Source organism: Bos indicus, chromosome 6 (assembly GCF_029378745.1).
Source record: "Bos indicus isolate NIAB-ARS_2022 breed Sahiwal x Tharparkar chromosome 6, NIAB-ARS_B.indTharparkar_mat_pri_1.0, whole genome shotgun sequence".
Lineage (NCBI taxonomy): Eukaryota > Metazoa > Chordata > Mammalia > Artiodactyla > Bovidae > Bos > Bos indicus.
In genome coordinates this window covers 17,787,149-17,802,771 of record NC_091765.1, presented here as the reverse complement: position 1 = coordinate 17,802,771, position 15,623 = coordinate 17,787,149, and the positions used below count along the sequence as shown (strand labels likewise).

The following is a 15,623-nucleotide window of genomic DNA, read 5'->3' as shown; positions in this document are numbered from 1 at the left end:
AGCAACCGAGCATGCACGCATGCTTTATTGTCCAAAATTTCATTTGGATTTTTCCATAAGATATGACAGAAAAAACTCGAGTGAACTTTTTCACCAACTCAGTATTTTTTCAAATGGAAACTTTGTTGAATTATAATTCCTAGGTTAGTGTTTTGAAAATAAAGTTGATTAATATATTTTTAAAAATTAAAAAAAAAACACACTTAAATGTGTAAAACTAAAAAATAATCACTCAAATCCCTAATGTTACTTTTTTGGGGGTATGTTTTGGGAAAAAAAGAGTAATTTGGGGGAAGAAAACCTAGGAAAATAACATTTGAGACAGTGCTTAGGATTTAAGAAATGTAAATGATTATTCTTATTTAAACCAACCTTCTATAGTACCAAGTTTTACAACTCATATGTTAATTGGCCCTGGTCCTAGGGATGAAAAATTTCTCAAGTATTTGTATACATAAAATGAAAAATTTTTTTTAATTTAAGTTTTCAGTTAAAGTCAAAATGAGCTTTTAATGGGCAAATTCTCTCCATCTTCTTTCTTTCTGCAGTCTGTTAAGCAGGGAACACTCCCTTCTTAAAACTTTTTCACTTCTGAAGTGAAAAATTCCTTCCTTTCTGGAACGGTGAGTCACTTCTGGCTCATCCTTTCCCATATAACCCTCTATACTATTCTACAAGTCTCTCCTCGCGAGATCTCATGGTTTCTAGCTCTGTCTCTAGCTCTAACCTTCATCCTGACCAAACATCTCAATTTTCAGTTGCCTCTCAATATCTCTTATGCTACGTCACCATCACCTCAAATCCTGAAGGTACAAAATGTGCCTTTATTTCTAATTGTGTTGTTCCACTGAATTTCCTACTTGACCAGTATTGCTGTCAACTTCCCAGCCACTATCAAGAAGTACTGGCACCTCCCTTTATTTCCCATATCCAACTTTTTATCAAATAATATTTTTAGTTTATATGCAGAATTCTCTAAATTATCTTCCTTCATTTTCACGCCCAGTGTCACTTGCATAAATTCAGATTCTAATATTCTATTACCTGGATAAATTCCAACACTCTCTAACTTTTCCTGCCTGCCAATGTTCTTTACTCAAGAAATCCTTCACTCTGATGCTTGCCTTTTCTTTTTAAAGTTTAGCTTGGTTTTGTAGCTCATTCATTTAAAAACTACCATGGCTCATTATTGTCTGCAGAATAAAGCCCAACTTCTTTGCTCGTGTTCACAGCTCTCCCCAGTCTGACAAAGCCTTCAGGGTTTGCTCCCCAACTCCAAACTTTCATGGATTCCTGATGCATTTTGATTACTCACTGTCTTTCCAGAGAGCCTTCCTTTTACTTGTGAGTCTTCTTCCATAGCACCTGTTAGAACACAAGCCATTTTTGAAATTGTCTGGAAATGCTCATTTTTTAATGAAGGGTAACTAGATTTAACCACTTCTTGCTTGCCACTGAGATAGCCATTTGCTTGCCCATCTGCTCTGGCACTCATGCTGCAAGATATGTTTGGCTCTACAGCTGGCCTCTATATTCTTAGAAAGCAGAGACTGTCTCACACATCTTTATAACTCTTATAGTGCTTAGCATGCTGCTTGCACAGCAAAGGACAGATCACAGAGCAGAGGAGTGCTGTTAATCCTCTTGTTGCAAAGTGCTTAGGCCCTTGTGTAAGTCTGTCTCAGGTACACAGGTAGGGAGTTTGTGGATAAATTCCCTGTGTACTAACTGCTTACCACACCAGATTTAAAGTATGTGAACTCTGTCAATAAATACAGCAATATTATTAATATGTTGAAAGTGATAGTTGATAGCTCATTTGTGGAGCTATTAGAGTACTTAAAGTCCACCAGCTGCACTGATTCTCATGAGGAAGAAATGAGGAAGAGCATCCTTGTTTTCTAGATGGAGAGACTAAAGCTGACATACTGGATCACACAGACAGCAAGTACCAGAAGTGGGAACCACCACGTCCAGTTTAGGACTCCTGTTTCCACACCTTTATGTTCCCTTTGACTCCACAGAACAGTATTTGGGATAGCAAATTGTTTTGGAATAGGCATCTTAAAATTTCCCTTTGAAGAGTTTTGTGAGGCATTCTGTGAATCCTAGAAGAATAGCCATCTTCTAGGGTTTTCATTTTGTGAATCTGTGTACTTCTGGTCATCCTAATGCTGTATTTCTAGATCCCTGTCTTCAGTGGTGATGGGTATTATTTAACCACAAAGCCCTGTATGGAGAAAAGACTTTTTGAATAAATAAGTCTTCCAAAATTTGAGTTATTTATTGTCTTAGCTTCTTGAGGCCATCAAGGTAAACAGAGAAACCTTTACTTTGTAGATTCTGTTAAAACTCAGTTCTTGGCTTTTAGAATTGCTGAAGCCCTTAATTAAAATGGTTAGCAAGAGTTTAAATTATGCATATTGTCAACTGAAGAAACCTGTATACTTTCACTGGGTTTTAAAATATAACAAAGAGAACATGCTTTGAAAATAGGCATACTTGAAACTCGTAGAGTAAACTCATCTGGTTGTTAGTGACAGAAACCCGTCTCAACTACAGGTATATGAAACTGGAAAGTCCAAGAGTAGAGGACCGTTTAGTCATGCGCGGATACAGATAATGTCATCCATCAAGAGTTCGTATGTATCGCTCAGCTTTGCATTCTCCTGCACGGGCTTATTCCCAGTCTGGTTAAGCTTAAGCTGAATGTGGCTGCCGTCAACACCAGGCTTCCACCAGGCTTCCGCCCTACCAGGTGAGTACACTATAGAAGGAGAGCATTTCTCTCATAATCGTTCCAGCAAAGGTCTTCGGAATATATTTTATTGGTCCCGAGCAGGTCACGTGCCCATCCCCAAATCAGTTACTGTGGACAGCAGGATCTAACTGGCCAGGTCTGGATCATATGCCCTTCTGTGGACTGAGGTTGGAGTCAACCTAGGCATAGCCTGATGGACTGTGTGAAGGGGAGAGACAGTTTCCCAAGAGAAAATCAGGGAAATGGCAGAAAGGGAAATGGATTCTGGATATGACAAAACAAAAGAGTTATCTACTCCTATAATGGAAAATATGATAATTTAGTGAGGTCCTACATTTTAATAATATTAATAGAATGCATATTTTAAAATTAGCATCTTAAGTATAATTATAAATGTATTTTTAATCTACAGGACAAAAGAAATTTTAAAAATAATGTTAGTAAATTGCCTTTAGTTATTAAGACATTCATTCATTCATTCTTGGAACTCCTTTTGAGTGTTTAGCCAGACATTGTCCTAAATGCTCCAAGTCAAAGTCTTTAAGATTAGGTTCAGTTCTCTACTTGACATTAATCTCCCCCACATTAAAGCCATTGAAATAAGAGTTCTGCTTGTTAATTGGTAATACAACTTAATTTTTAAAAAGAAATGTGTTTGGTAAAAAGCATTTTGTAACTTATTATTTTTCATTGATTCATCCTGGCCTTGCATTTAGTTAAACCAAATTAGTAAATTGACCAACAGTATATTTCTCTAGGTTATTATGTTGGAGAAGTTCAGGATGACCATATAAAAAGGCCAAAATCCATATATCATTTATCCTTCTTTCATGATGATTAAACTATGACAGACATGTGGTCGTACCTTCTAACATAACTGATGGTGAAGCTCTAGTCTGTGGTGAGTTCTTTATTTCTGAGCCAGTTATGCTGACACAAAGGCTGTCTTTCTTGTTTCAATTATACTGAATATTCGCATTGCTTATTAAAGGAGGATTATATAACATTTAAATGAAGCCTCCAATCCATAAAATACCTGTCACAGATGAAAAACATGTACGTGGATAAGCATAATGCATTCATTTGTAGGCTATGGATCAGCTATCCCTCAAGGAATGTTTCAAACCCACGTAGTGTCCCTGGCTGTCGGGCCGGCTGCAGCGTCTGTAGCCGTAGCAGCCAATGTGGCCCAGGAGCCTTCCCGCTGGCTGCACATCTGAACGGCTTCAAGAGTACAAGTTTCCCCATCAAAGGTTTGGAATAAATTACACTAAAAAATTGGCTCCAGAAAAAGTTATTTTGGATAGGACAAGGTGAAACTCTCATGAGGTGTGTTAAATGAATCCCTTCTGTGCAGTGGGAGTCTGTGGGTAAGTTGGTGAGGGTGGTTAGAGGCTGTGGGGGAAGTGGGAGACTCGAACCCCACACACGCTTGGACAGACATGCCGAATCTACTGACTGGAAGAGGGTTGTGAAGATTCAGTTTCTTAATAAATGACTTTTATAACTTAATATGAACATATATCTTATGAAATAGCGAGCTTTTTTACTGAGGCTTTGTTTTCCAAAGAGTATCTTTTCCCCTTTGTGGAGTGCTGGAGCCAGCTAATACCAGTGTATAAGAGCTGGTTGTTAAGGTTTAGGAATTGTGTGAGCCAGCTGTCAAACAGTCACTATTTAAAATTAAATTGTATAGGTCTTCCCTGGTGGCTCAGTGCATAAGAATCTGCCTTACAATGCAGGGGACACGGGTTCAATCCCTGATCCAGGAAGATTGCACATTCTGTGGAGCACCTAAGCCCCTCTGCCACAGCTACTGAGCCCGAGTGCTGCAGTTGCTGAAGCCCATGTGCCTGGAGTCTGTGCCCTGCAACGAGAGAGGCCGCTGCAGTGAGAAGCCCGTGCACCACAGTGAAGAGTAGACCCACTCACTGCAACTAGAGGAAGCCGGCACACAGCAACAAAGACCCAGGGCAGCCAAAAAAATAATTAAAAATTTTAATTAAAAAAATTAAAAACAAATGTAGCAAATAGCCTACCCTTACCCCTTTCTGATTATTTGACCACTTTTCAATATACTCTGCTCTTGAGGTCACTTATATTTGTCATACCTGTATGGTGGACAGGTCATATGGCAGTGTGCTGCCATGTGTCTGCCTTCAGGGACGTCACATAAGTCAGCATGATGGTAGTATTTACATCACAGAAACTGACTACAAATGACGGCTTGATTTGTTGTTTTGTTGATTATCTGGACTAGGAAAGTGATGGAGAAAATGTTAATGCATGTTCGTTTTAATCAAGTGTCATAGCTGTATTCATTACACTGTGAATAGCCCCCCAAATTGAGGAAATATTCTTCTAGTGTTCAAACACCATTGTCTAATTCAGCAAAGGAGTTTCTTATGTCATCAGTGAACAAGTGTGGTTCTGATATATGTCTTTGTTGTTTATTACTCCTTAAGACACATGAAAATATTCACCAGCATTCCTGTGGGAATTGTACTTGTTTGATAATTGCAACTGCAGGTTATCTTGTATTCTTAACTAAGAATACAAGAATTAGATAAAAATCAAGGAAAACATTCTGTGAGAAATCAATTGACTACATAGAATTTATAATATAGGTTTATTTGTTGTTATTGTTCGGTCGCTAAGTCATGTCTGACTTTTTGTGACCCCATGGACTGTAGCATGCCAGACACCTCTGTCCTCCACTGTCTCTCAGAGTTTGCTCAGATTCATGTCCATCAAGTCAGTGATGCTATCTAACCATTTTGTCCTCTGCTTCCCCCTTCTCCTCCTGCCCTCAGTCTTTCCCAGCATCAGGGTCTTTTCCTATGAGTTGGCTCTTCACATCAAGTGGCCATAGTATTAGAGCTTCAGCTTCAGCATCAACCCTTCCAATGAATATTCAGGGTTGATTTTCTTTAGGTTTGACTGGCTTGATCTCCCTGCAATCCAAGGGACCCTCAAGAGTCTTCTCCAATACCACAGTTTGAAAGCATCAATTCCTTGGCTCTCAGCCTTCCTTATAACTCTCACATCTGTACATGACTATTGAAAAAACCATAACTTTGACTGTATGGACCTTTGTAAGCAAAGCGATGTCTCTGCTTTTTAATACACTGTCTAGTTTTGTCATGGCTTTCTTTCCAAGGAGCAGATGTCTTTTAATTTCATGACTGAAATTACTGTCCACAGTGATTTTGGAGCTCAAGAAAATAAAATTTGTCACTGCTTCCAATTTCCCCTTCTGTTTGCAGGTTTTATACATTTTATTATATTTATAAATTGTAGCCACACATTCTTTATATCAGGAAAACTTAGCTTATATTAATACGCAGTTTTTTTTTCTAGAGAACTGATTGCTAAACTTTTTCGAGCACACCGCTGCCCATCGATGAAGTTGTTTCCTACTACCGCTTTGAATCTCCCCAGAGCCGAAGTTTTCTCTGTGTTAGACACTGGAGGAGGGACTGTGGGACACGTGAGGGACAAAGGCACCTGGCCTGCTTGAGCTGGCTCTTGGGACCTCACAGAGAGAAGAAAGAGACAGTCTTTCTAGCCATTCCTCTGCAGGTCCTAAGGGTGGATCTTATTCATCATAAGACTACATGTGAAAAGCATAAAGATCTGTTATTTCTTTGGACTGCCTTCCTATGGCGTTCTTCTGCTCTGGTATTCTGGAGCTATATTCCATCTCCCAGCGCTTGCTTCAGGCCGTCTTCAGTTCGATAGCCTATTATCCCTCCTTTTTATGCACCCCTACCCCTAGGTTAACAATCTAGCAGCTCTGGCCCACAGCACGGGAGCCAGACTCTCCCCACACTCCCACCTCCACCACCCAGGGAAGGCAATGTGGAAGTCTAAAGGTGGGCGTGATGCTTCCAGAGGCAGGGGCTCTTTGGACCCCATTTGATCAATGCCTTCTCCAGGGACAGGAACCCCAGCGACAATGTCAGGGAAAGGAAGAACGTGGTGGTGGCCACATGGTAGCTGAGATGTTGGTTTCTGACCCATTTGCGGTCTAAGTATCAAGGTAGAACTCGGTGTTTAGAGGAAAAGTGGACATTATTTTGTATTTCCAGGGTATGTTTCAGCATTCACAGACTACAAAATGGTCTCACCCTGATAATAATTCCTAAGCAGAGATGAGATTGTACAGGGCAATAGGGAAAGTTTGGAGTCAGGGGACCTGGTTTTACTCCCAGTTCTGCTACTGATGAGCCCGTTGGCCATAGGTTATTTCACTTCCCTGGGACTTAGTTTTCTATAAAATGATCTACAGTTTCCAGTAGTAAAGGTCCCTTTGAACTTTGTCATCCTATGACTTTCTGTCTCTTGTTCTACTGTTAGAGTAAATGAAGCACACATCTTTGGTCAAAAAGTCAAGAGTAGAGTCTAGCATATTGGTCATATCAGTTCTTTGATTTCCAGGCCTCAAATCCTTTATGGCAGTAGGCATAAATCATAAATAATTCCAGGCTACTACTCCCAGATTTCTTAGAAGGATCAGAGCGCTGACATTCTTTGGCAAATGAAAAAAGAAATTCAATTATCTGGAATGCAAAGAAAAAAGAATATTCTCTCTTGTTGAAAATCTTTCTGAAGGGCAGTAGCAGTTTTTCTGGCTTTAGTAAGAAGAGAGAACATAGCAATATTTCTTCCATTATCATGGCTCTGTTCTGCTTCAGGATTAAGATTCTGAATATGAATGTGTTCAGCATTGTGTGCTCTGCCTGTAGAAGGTTTAAGAGATTGGCCTGAATGCACACTGCCTTAAGTGTACATGGGGACGTATTTATCAATCATATCTGTGGTCTCTGTGAGTCATTTAAAGTGTATGATTTTCTTATAAAGTGGGATGACCAAAAAGTTATAAAATTTTGAGGGAGTAGTTGTGGTAATGTTCCATTTCATTGATTTCTGATTAATCAAGGCTCTAGATATTTAAAGAATTCAGAAACATAAAACATTTGTAAGATGTGCTGAGTATCAAAGGCTACAGTTGTTGTTTAACAAGACAGTTGCTCATAAGCAAATGTTTTCAGATCCTGTGGTATAAGAAACAATACACTGTATCAGTCTGAATCTCCCTGTCCAGGGGCTGCTTCCCTTCTGACATAACTATTTCCCCGGTATGAAACCTTAGGGGTGGTCCTGGTTTCGTTTTTACTGTGCCTATTTGAGTATCTTCTCTGTGTTCTCTTTGTACAATGTCAGCCTGCACTGAGCTTGAATTCCAACGTTTAGGTATAAGACGTATTTCCCACCTAGACAGTTTCCGAGGTGATGGAAGAGAAAGGAAAGGTGAAAAAGAGGACCAAGAAGAGAAGAAAGAGGGAAAGATGTAGAAGAGTGAAGGAGCAGGATTAGACATGAAGAGCTTGTGCTTAATTTTGAACAGGAGGAGAGAATTCAAGCCCCAAAGAGATCAAGATTGCCCATCCCCTTCGCTTTTGGAGTATCCAAGGTGGAGCTCTTCCTCTCACATAAAAGAGGAATCGCAGGCTCTGGATGTGAAACCTGTGGTATGTAGTTCATCCGCTGGGCTGTTTTGACTCAAGATTTTCCCATTCATTGTCAAGAGTATATCATATACATTCTACTTATCACATCACTGTTTCACTGATGCAAAGATTCACGTCGAAAGTGAAATAGATTTTAAACCAGAACTACTTGCCTGAAGTAATTCGCAGTTAAAGTTTCTTGATGACCCTGGGTATTGAGGGCTTTTTGTGGATTCTTGAATAAGAAATGGAACTAACAGTCTTCATTCCTAGCCAGCTAACCAACTAACCAACCAAAGAAACAATATCTGTCTCCCTCACCTCCACAGTTGCATTCCTGTCAAATGCAAACTATTTTTTCCTTCTGGCCTTGATCTCTTGATAAGGCAAGTCCTGATTATTTCTGTGTGGCTTACTGATTTCATCAGTTATCCACATAGCTTACTTCTTCTCTGGCCTACCTGTTAGCACCTTTGTCAATAATGAGAAAAGAGGGTCTCAAACTAGTTTATTTGGCTATATGTTAACAATTTTTGAACTAGTTTTAATGGAGAGAAGGTTAAAACAAATGGATAAAATGAAGACTTTACATTATTCCTGCATTTCATTTGTTTAGGTCAGCCCTAACCCATATTTCTACAGGTATTTGAAAAGTTATTTTCACCTCTGCATTTTTAGATTTTAAAATGTTTTGTTAAATGTCTGACAGCCAACCTTGCAATGTGGTGGTGGTGCTATTGATGCTCTATGCCTCCTGGCTTCATTCTAGGTAAATAAATCAATAATAACTCTTTGAGCCTTTGACCTTTCTTTCATTTCACTGTGGAAAAGTTTAGGTAGAAATATATCTATCTATATCATGTGTATTTTTTTTGTGAAAAGGGTAATGGAATACAGAATGCCATACATGGGTTATTCCCGCTATGAATTAGTCTCTTTTATCTGTCTCTGACCAAAACAGATGTTGGCAGCCTTTCTATTCCAGCTCTCTAAGTCAGACTAAGACTATCAGTTCCGCTTAGGAAAGCTGTAGGGAAATGATTTAACTCTTTCAATAGACCCTTACTAGTTTTTCCCTTGGTTCCTTTTTATTATAAGCTACAAACAAAATTAGAATGCATCTTTATGCAACAATAAAAGAAAAATGGCAATATTAAAAATACATCAATACAACTCTAGAGGGAAGTGAATTTTCATTCAAGGACTTTCAAGAATTCTGACATTGAAAAGACATGTTTGCTTGAGGAGGCAGCTCAATGTGTTTCCAACTTAGAGTCAAGTTCATTTGCATAGAATACCAAAAGAGTCTTTTTTTTTTTTTATTATTCAGAAAAGAATATCTATCAGAGTGTGGCAGGATGCATCTTGCTAGTATTCTACTCTTTTCTGTAGAGACTGACCATTTTAAAAAGTTATTCTTTTATTGGTGCTACAATAAAGCTCTTGCACCAGGATTTTGCAACAAAATGCAAATTAAAGGAATGTGAGAAGTAGAGGGACTACCAGGGAAAGAAAGGATCAAGGGATGAGAAAGGAAGGGAAGATTATTAGAAAAAAATGTTCAGTAAACACGTAGCAGGCCAAGAATTTATCATGGAAAGAAGCAATCTCTTTAGATTTTTGATTTTTTAAAAAAATTCTGTAAGTTACCAGATAAAGATTTTAAGCATTTTCCAAACCATGTAAAGAGGAAAAGAATATGATTTCCTAGACTGTAGGTAGTTTCAAATAATTGATCTCAGTTAATACTCACGGTTATCTATGAAGTGGGTATTTCTGTCATTACTTTTTCATATAGTAACCATGCCAGGGCACCTAGGCCTTGGACTCCCAGGTAACTGGTTTTGTGAAATAACGTCTCTGCTGGCACTGTGCCTCCCTCCTCTAACCCTTCCAGTTCCATTCAGTTCAGTCACTCAGTCATGTCCGACTCTTTGCAACCCCATTGATTCCAGGCTTCTCTGTCCATCACCAACTCCCGAAGCTTGCTCAAACTCAGTCCATTGAGTCAGTGATGCCATCCAACCATCTCATCCTCTGTCGTCCCCTTCTCTTACCTTCCATCTTTCCCAGCATCAGGGTCTTTTCCAATGAGTCAGTTCTTCTCATCAGGTGACCAAAGTATTGGAGCTTCAGATTCAGCATCAGTCCTTCCAGTGAATATTCAGGACTGATTTCCTTTAGGATGGACTGGTTGGATCTCCTTGCAGTCCAAGTGATTCTCAAGAGTCTTCTCCAACACCACAGTTCAAAAGCATCAATTCTTCAGTGCTCTGTTTTCTTTATAGTCCAACTCTCACATCCATACATGACCACTGGAAAAACCGTAGCCTTGACTAGATGAACCTTTGTTGCAAAGTGACGTCTCTGCTTTTTAATATGCTGTCTAGGTTGGTCATAGCTTTTCTTCTAAGAAGCAAGCGTCTTTTAATTTCATGGCTGAAGTCACCATCTGCAGTGATTTTGGAGCCCCCCAAAATAAAGCCTGTCACTATTTCCATTGTTTCCCCATCTGTTTGCCATGAAGCAATGGGACCAGATGGCACGATCTTAGTTTTCTGAATGTTGAGTTCTAAGCCAACTTTTTCACTCTCCCCTTTCACTTTCTTCAAGAGGCTCTTTAGTTTTTCTTTGCTTTCTGCCATAAGGGTGGTGTCATCTGCATATCTGAGGTTATTGATATTTCTCCTGGAAATCTTAATTCCAGCTTGTGTTTCATCCAGCCTGGCATTTCTCATGATGTACTCTGCATGTAAGTTAAATAAGCAGGGTCACAATATACAGCCTTGACGTACTCCTTTCCCTTCCAGGAATACTGGAAATGCTGTGCAGGAAGAGCCTTGGATTTTCTTGACCAAATCCTTCTAACCAAGTCATCAAACTACAACTAATGATGCATTTAATCACCATTTATCAGTAAATGGCATCTGGAAATTCAAATTCTCCATACTGCTAAGGTGAAAGCTAAGATTTATTGACACACTTACTGAATGCCAGGGACTATGCTAAACCCTTCACCTGTACTACCTAATTTAATCCTTTCAGCAGCCTACAAGGCAAGTGCTATATTTTTTGTCGTTTTCAGAAATGAGGACTATAGAAGTTGTTAGTCATCTGATACCACATAGCCAGAAAGTGGCACATTTTTTTTATTCCAGACTATTCCTATCTCATCTCAAAACGTAGCTCAGTGGGCTGTTGTCCTTCATTCCACTCTTGGTCACAGTCCCCTGCTCCAGTAACCTCATCACAGAACTTTGGGGTGGATCTCTTCCGTCACAGCCCCCCCCCCCCCCCCCCCCCCGTAACTAGTAGGTGTGATGTGTGATACTGAAACCACAGAGAAGCATTTCCTGCTTGTGAGAGGTGATGGCCAAACTGTGACTTGCTGACCATAGAAGGGCCAAAAACAGGAGCATCACACATCAGAGGAAATCGTAGGTGGCAGAAGTGTCCTAACTGGTCTAGGTCACCCAGCGTGCATGATTTCAAAGCCCCCATGCTTCCTCCACACCGCAGCAAATGAAGGATTCAACCAGAGCAGGATAAGCACTTCTGATTCCCTTAGAAATGACCAGAAAGCAAAAAATTAGATATCTTTAATGAGGTAGATGATGATGGAGGGAGAGAGTAGTGGGTCTTCTAAATTCTCAAGAGTATGTCATGTGCTTCTGTGGAGAAGGAAATGGCAACCCACTCCAGTATTCTTGCCTAGAGAATCCTGTGGCCAGAGGAGCCTGGTGGGCTGCTGTCCCTAGGGTTGCACAGAGTTGGACACAACTGAAGCGACTTAGCATGCATGCATGCATTGGAGAAGGAAATGGCAACCCACTCCGGTATTCTTGCCTGGAGAATCCCAGGGACGGAGGAGCCTGGTGGGCTGCCGTCTATGGGGTCGCACAGAGTCAGACACGACTGAAGCGACTTAGCAGCAGCAGCATGTGCTTCTGAAGAAGAGGCTGGATCATTCTGTAAGAAGTTTCAGCCACGTGAGCTGTGGTTAGTACCATGCTAGGGGCTCCAATAATTCTACAGTGATGAGCAGTTATCACATTTTCATTATACTGATTATGTTACATTTTGTATTGGACATTAAAATGTCCCAAAGCAATGAAATTCATTGCAGGATGGCCTTTGAAGTTTATTTGGTACGTAAACACCATTTTAACTGCATCTCAAAGAGGGTGAGGGTATGATATCAGTATCAGGAGGTCATAATTAGGGAAACCAGAGGTAAACATATGTATCCAAAGTGGGAGCTAATTAGTCACAGTGACCCAGATTTGGGGCGGGATAGAATCACATTTCCTAATTCCTAAAATAGATCAATTCTTCAGCCTCTTTCCACTCTTTCCATTGTGCAGAACGGTCGGGCTGTCTCTTTAGCACAGCGTGTTTTGTGTCTGCTACAGGGCTTTCGGGCAGTGAGGCTCTGTCCTGTGAGGTGAGAGTCCTGCCCACTCCCTTTTGAGGGAGCCGCGTGTCCCCCACAGCTGTGCTGGCCCTTCAGGCAGCTTGGAGAACATCTGTTCTGCCAGCACACTGACAGACTTCCGTTTGGCCATGCCGTCAGAGCAAACTGTTGCACATTTGTCTCTGGATTGCTCTTTGTGTGTCGTCCTCACTCTTCTGGCTGACAACAAAGAAAGCATCATGTGTCTACAGAAGAGCCGCTTCCTGATGACTATCCTAAAATTCAGATTTCTCATTGGCCTTGTGGGTTTTTTTTTTTTCCCCAGAATTTCTCCCTCTTTTTCCCACAAGTAAGCACATGTTCCATTCTAGAAGCTGGGAATACAGCAGTGAATGAGATAGACAAGTCCCTGCTCTCATGGAGATTGTGTTCTGGATGTGAGCAAGGGAAATAGACAATAAACGAAATAATTTTCAAAGCAGACGATATAGGGCATGTTCTAGAGCGCACTTGGAGATAGATCTGCTTTAGAGGGTTGGCCAGGGAAGACCAGTGCCTAAGCTGAGACTGGGGTGATCAGAGACAGGAACCAGGAGAAGACATTGCAGTGCCCGGAGACAACAAGGGGGAACTCAGAGTTCTCAGAGGAGAACAGCCTGGCAGGTTCCTGGGGCAGAAAGGGGTTTGGGCCCCATGGATATGGTGGAGAGGTCGGAAATGAGATCAGAGAAGCAGGCAGGCCACAGATCATGTAGAAAATTGGAACCCCTGACAAGGAGCTTGGATTTTGTTCTAAGCATCTTGAGAAACCATTGGAGGCATTGGACTGTGAGTAACACGATACGAGTACTACTTTAAGGGCACTGTAACTGTCGCTGTGTATTAGGGACACAAGGATGGGAACAGGGAGACCAGGTGGAAGTTGTTGGGCTAAGACAATGATGGCCTGGACAAAGGTGATACAAGATACCTACTGAAGGTACTGGGATGGGAAGAGTGAGGAGGATCACTCTGGGGTGGGGTGAGGGTGAAATCCACAGTTCTGTTTTGGCCTTGACAGTCTGAGATGCCTGTTAGAAATACAAGTGGAGAGTCAATTCAGAAGTTGCTTATGTGTGCCTGGAGCTCAGGGCTGGACATATAAATTCAAATTCCTCAAAAAATTGGAAGCTACCTCAATTACAGTAAATATAAACACACTTAACAAATCTGGATAGATTCTGGAAAATAGAGACTTGAGAAATGGCATTTTTAGAAAGGAGACTGGTTATGTTATTTTCATTGCTGTTTATTACATGAACATATATTTATGTATGAGGCACATGCAATCTATACTATATAAGCACAGATTATAATCAAATTGAATGAGTCCTAAAACTTGGGCTCAAGGAACTCACAGCCTAGTGGATAATACACACATGAACAGGCATTTATTTGCAAGCTACTTCTTTGCACTGTACTAAGTGTGAGCGTCATTTTCTTGGATGTTGAATGAAGAACAGGTTGTGTGTCTAGTCCTTCGCTCACTCAGGAAGACTAGGAAAGAGATTACCCCAAATGGGGCTTTCTTTCTTTTTTTAAGATTATTCATCTATTTTTTATTTTTGGCTGTGCTGGGTCTTTGTTGCTGTGTGGGCTTTTCTCTAGTTGCAGTATGCGGGATTCTCATGGTGGTGGCTTCTCTTGAGGAGCCTGAGCTCTTGGAATGCGGGCTTTGGTAGTTGCAGTCCCCAGGCTGTAGAGCACAGGCTCAGAAATTGTGGATCAAGGGCTTAGTTACTCAGGCATGTGGGATCTTCCCAGATCAAGGATCAAACCCGTGTCCCCTGCAGTGGCAGACGAATACTTTGCCACTGAGCCACCAGGGAAGTTCCCAGGGACTTTCTTAATATTGATAGTAAAATATTTGCAAACCACTACCCTGTTCATGTCACTTAGGATGTCCCAGAATTCCTCCAGATTTCCTGAAAATTGTGTGAGGAACAACATCACAGCCAACAAATAGACAGTTTAGTTTGTAGGAAAGAACTGATCTTAGTGTAATTAGTCTCTAGAATTTTGTCGGTGCATCCTAGATTGAATAGTAGTTTCTTGGAGGCAGCAAATAATTTCTCTTCCCCTTCCCAGGTGAGCAGAAGATTAAAGTTCATTTTCTGCTGCCAACTTTAAGCATGCCTCCTGACCATGATTGTGTAAAAACGCTTACTGAAAATATAAATGACTTTCCCTGAGCAAGTTACGCAAACTTTCTAATTTCTCAAGCAGCTAAGTGAGGATCATATCTCTTTTATAGAGGTGTGGAGATTAAATCAGAGCACATCTATGAAGAGTCTAGCAAACAGCCTCACACAGTGAATGTACAGCATATGGTAATTATTGGCCTATTTCCTCTTACCCAGAAGCTGCTTTCATATGATGTAGGGCTATTTTTATACGATGCTTCAGATTCCAAAATTTTCCAAGTTAAATGATTAATTTCTTACAAGATATCAATATCACCAGTGACCCACTTGATCATTTACTTTGGTGAGCTGAGTAACAACCCCAGTGATGTGGTTTGGAGTTGCACTCAGATGGTCATCTTCGTATGTGTGTCGTGACCTAATTTGATAGAAATACACAGTTAGGACATACAGTATTCAGATCTGTGCTCTGTTTAAAAATTCAGCAAATTCTTGGGAGATTCACAAGGGTTCTAGGGCAAGATTTTGATGAATCTCCAAAATGGACATGTTTAGATAGCCTCCTGTTTTGCTAGTTATCTGCTTTGTCTGCAAACCTTCGTACAAGTTAACCAAACTGAATTAAAATTTCTCATTTTATTGCTGTTTTAAATAAAGACTGTTTTTAAGAGTACTTAATCATCTGTTGTGAACAGGTAACTCATTGGAAAAATCCCTGATGCTGTGAAAGATTGAGGGCAGTAGGAAAAGAG

General features: G+C 40.5%; 1 long non-coding RNA gene across 4 annotated transcripts in view; it reads left to right on the top strand.

Moving 5' to 3' along the window:
• The window catches only part of LOC109560120 (uncharacterized), a 231,463-nt gene that overhangs the window by 68,019 nt on the left and 147,821 nt on the right, over window positions 1-15,623 (top strand). For 3 of the 4 annotated variants that reach the window (XR_011567084.1, XR_011567083.1, XR_011567085.1), the window contains one exon: window positions 2,563-2,758. This is a non-coding gene — a long non-coding RNA (uncharacterized lncRNA). Of the gene's footprint in view, window positions 1-2,562; window positions 2,759-4,503; window positions 6,080-15,623 lie in introns of those variants that run through there. The other variant, XR_011567086.1, reaches the window with a different exon arrangement.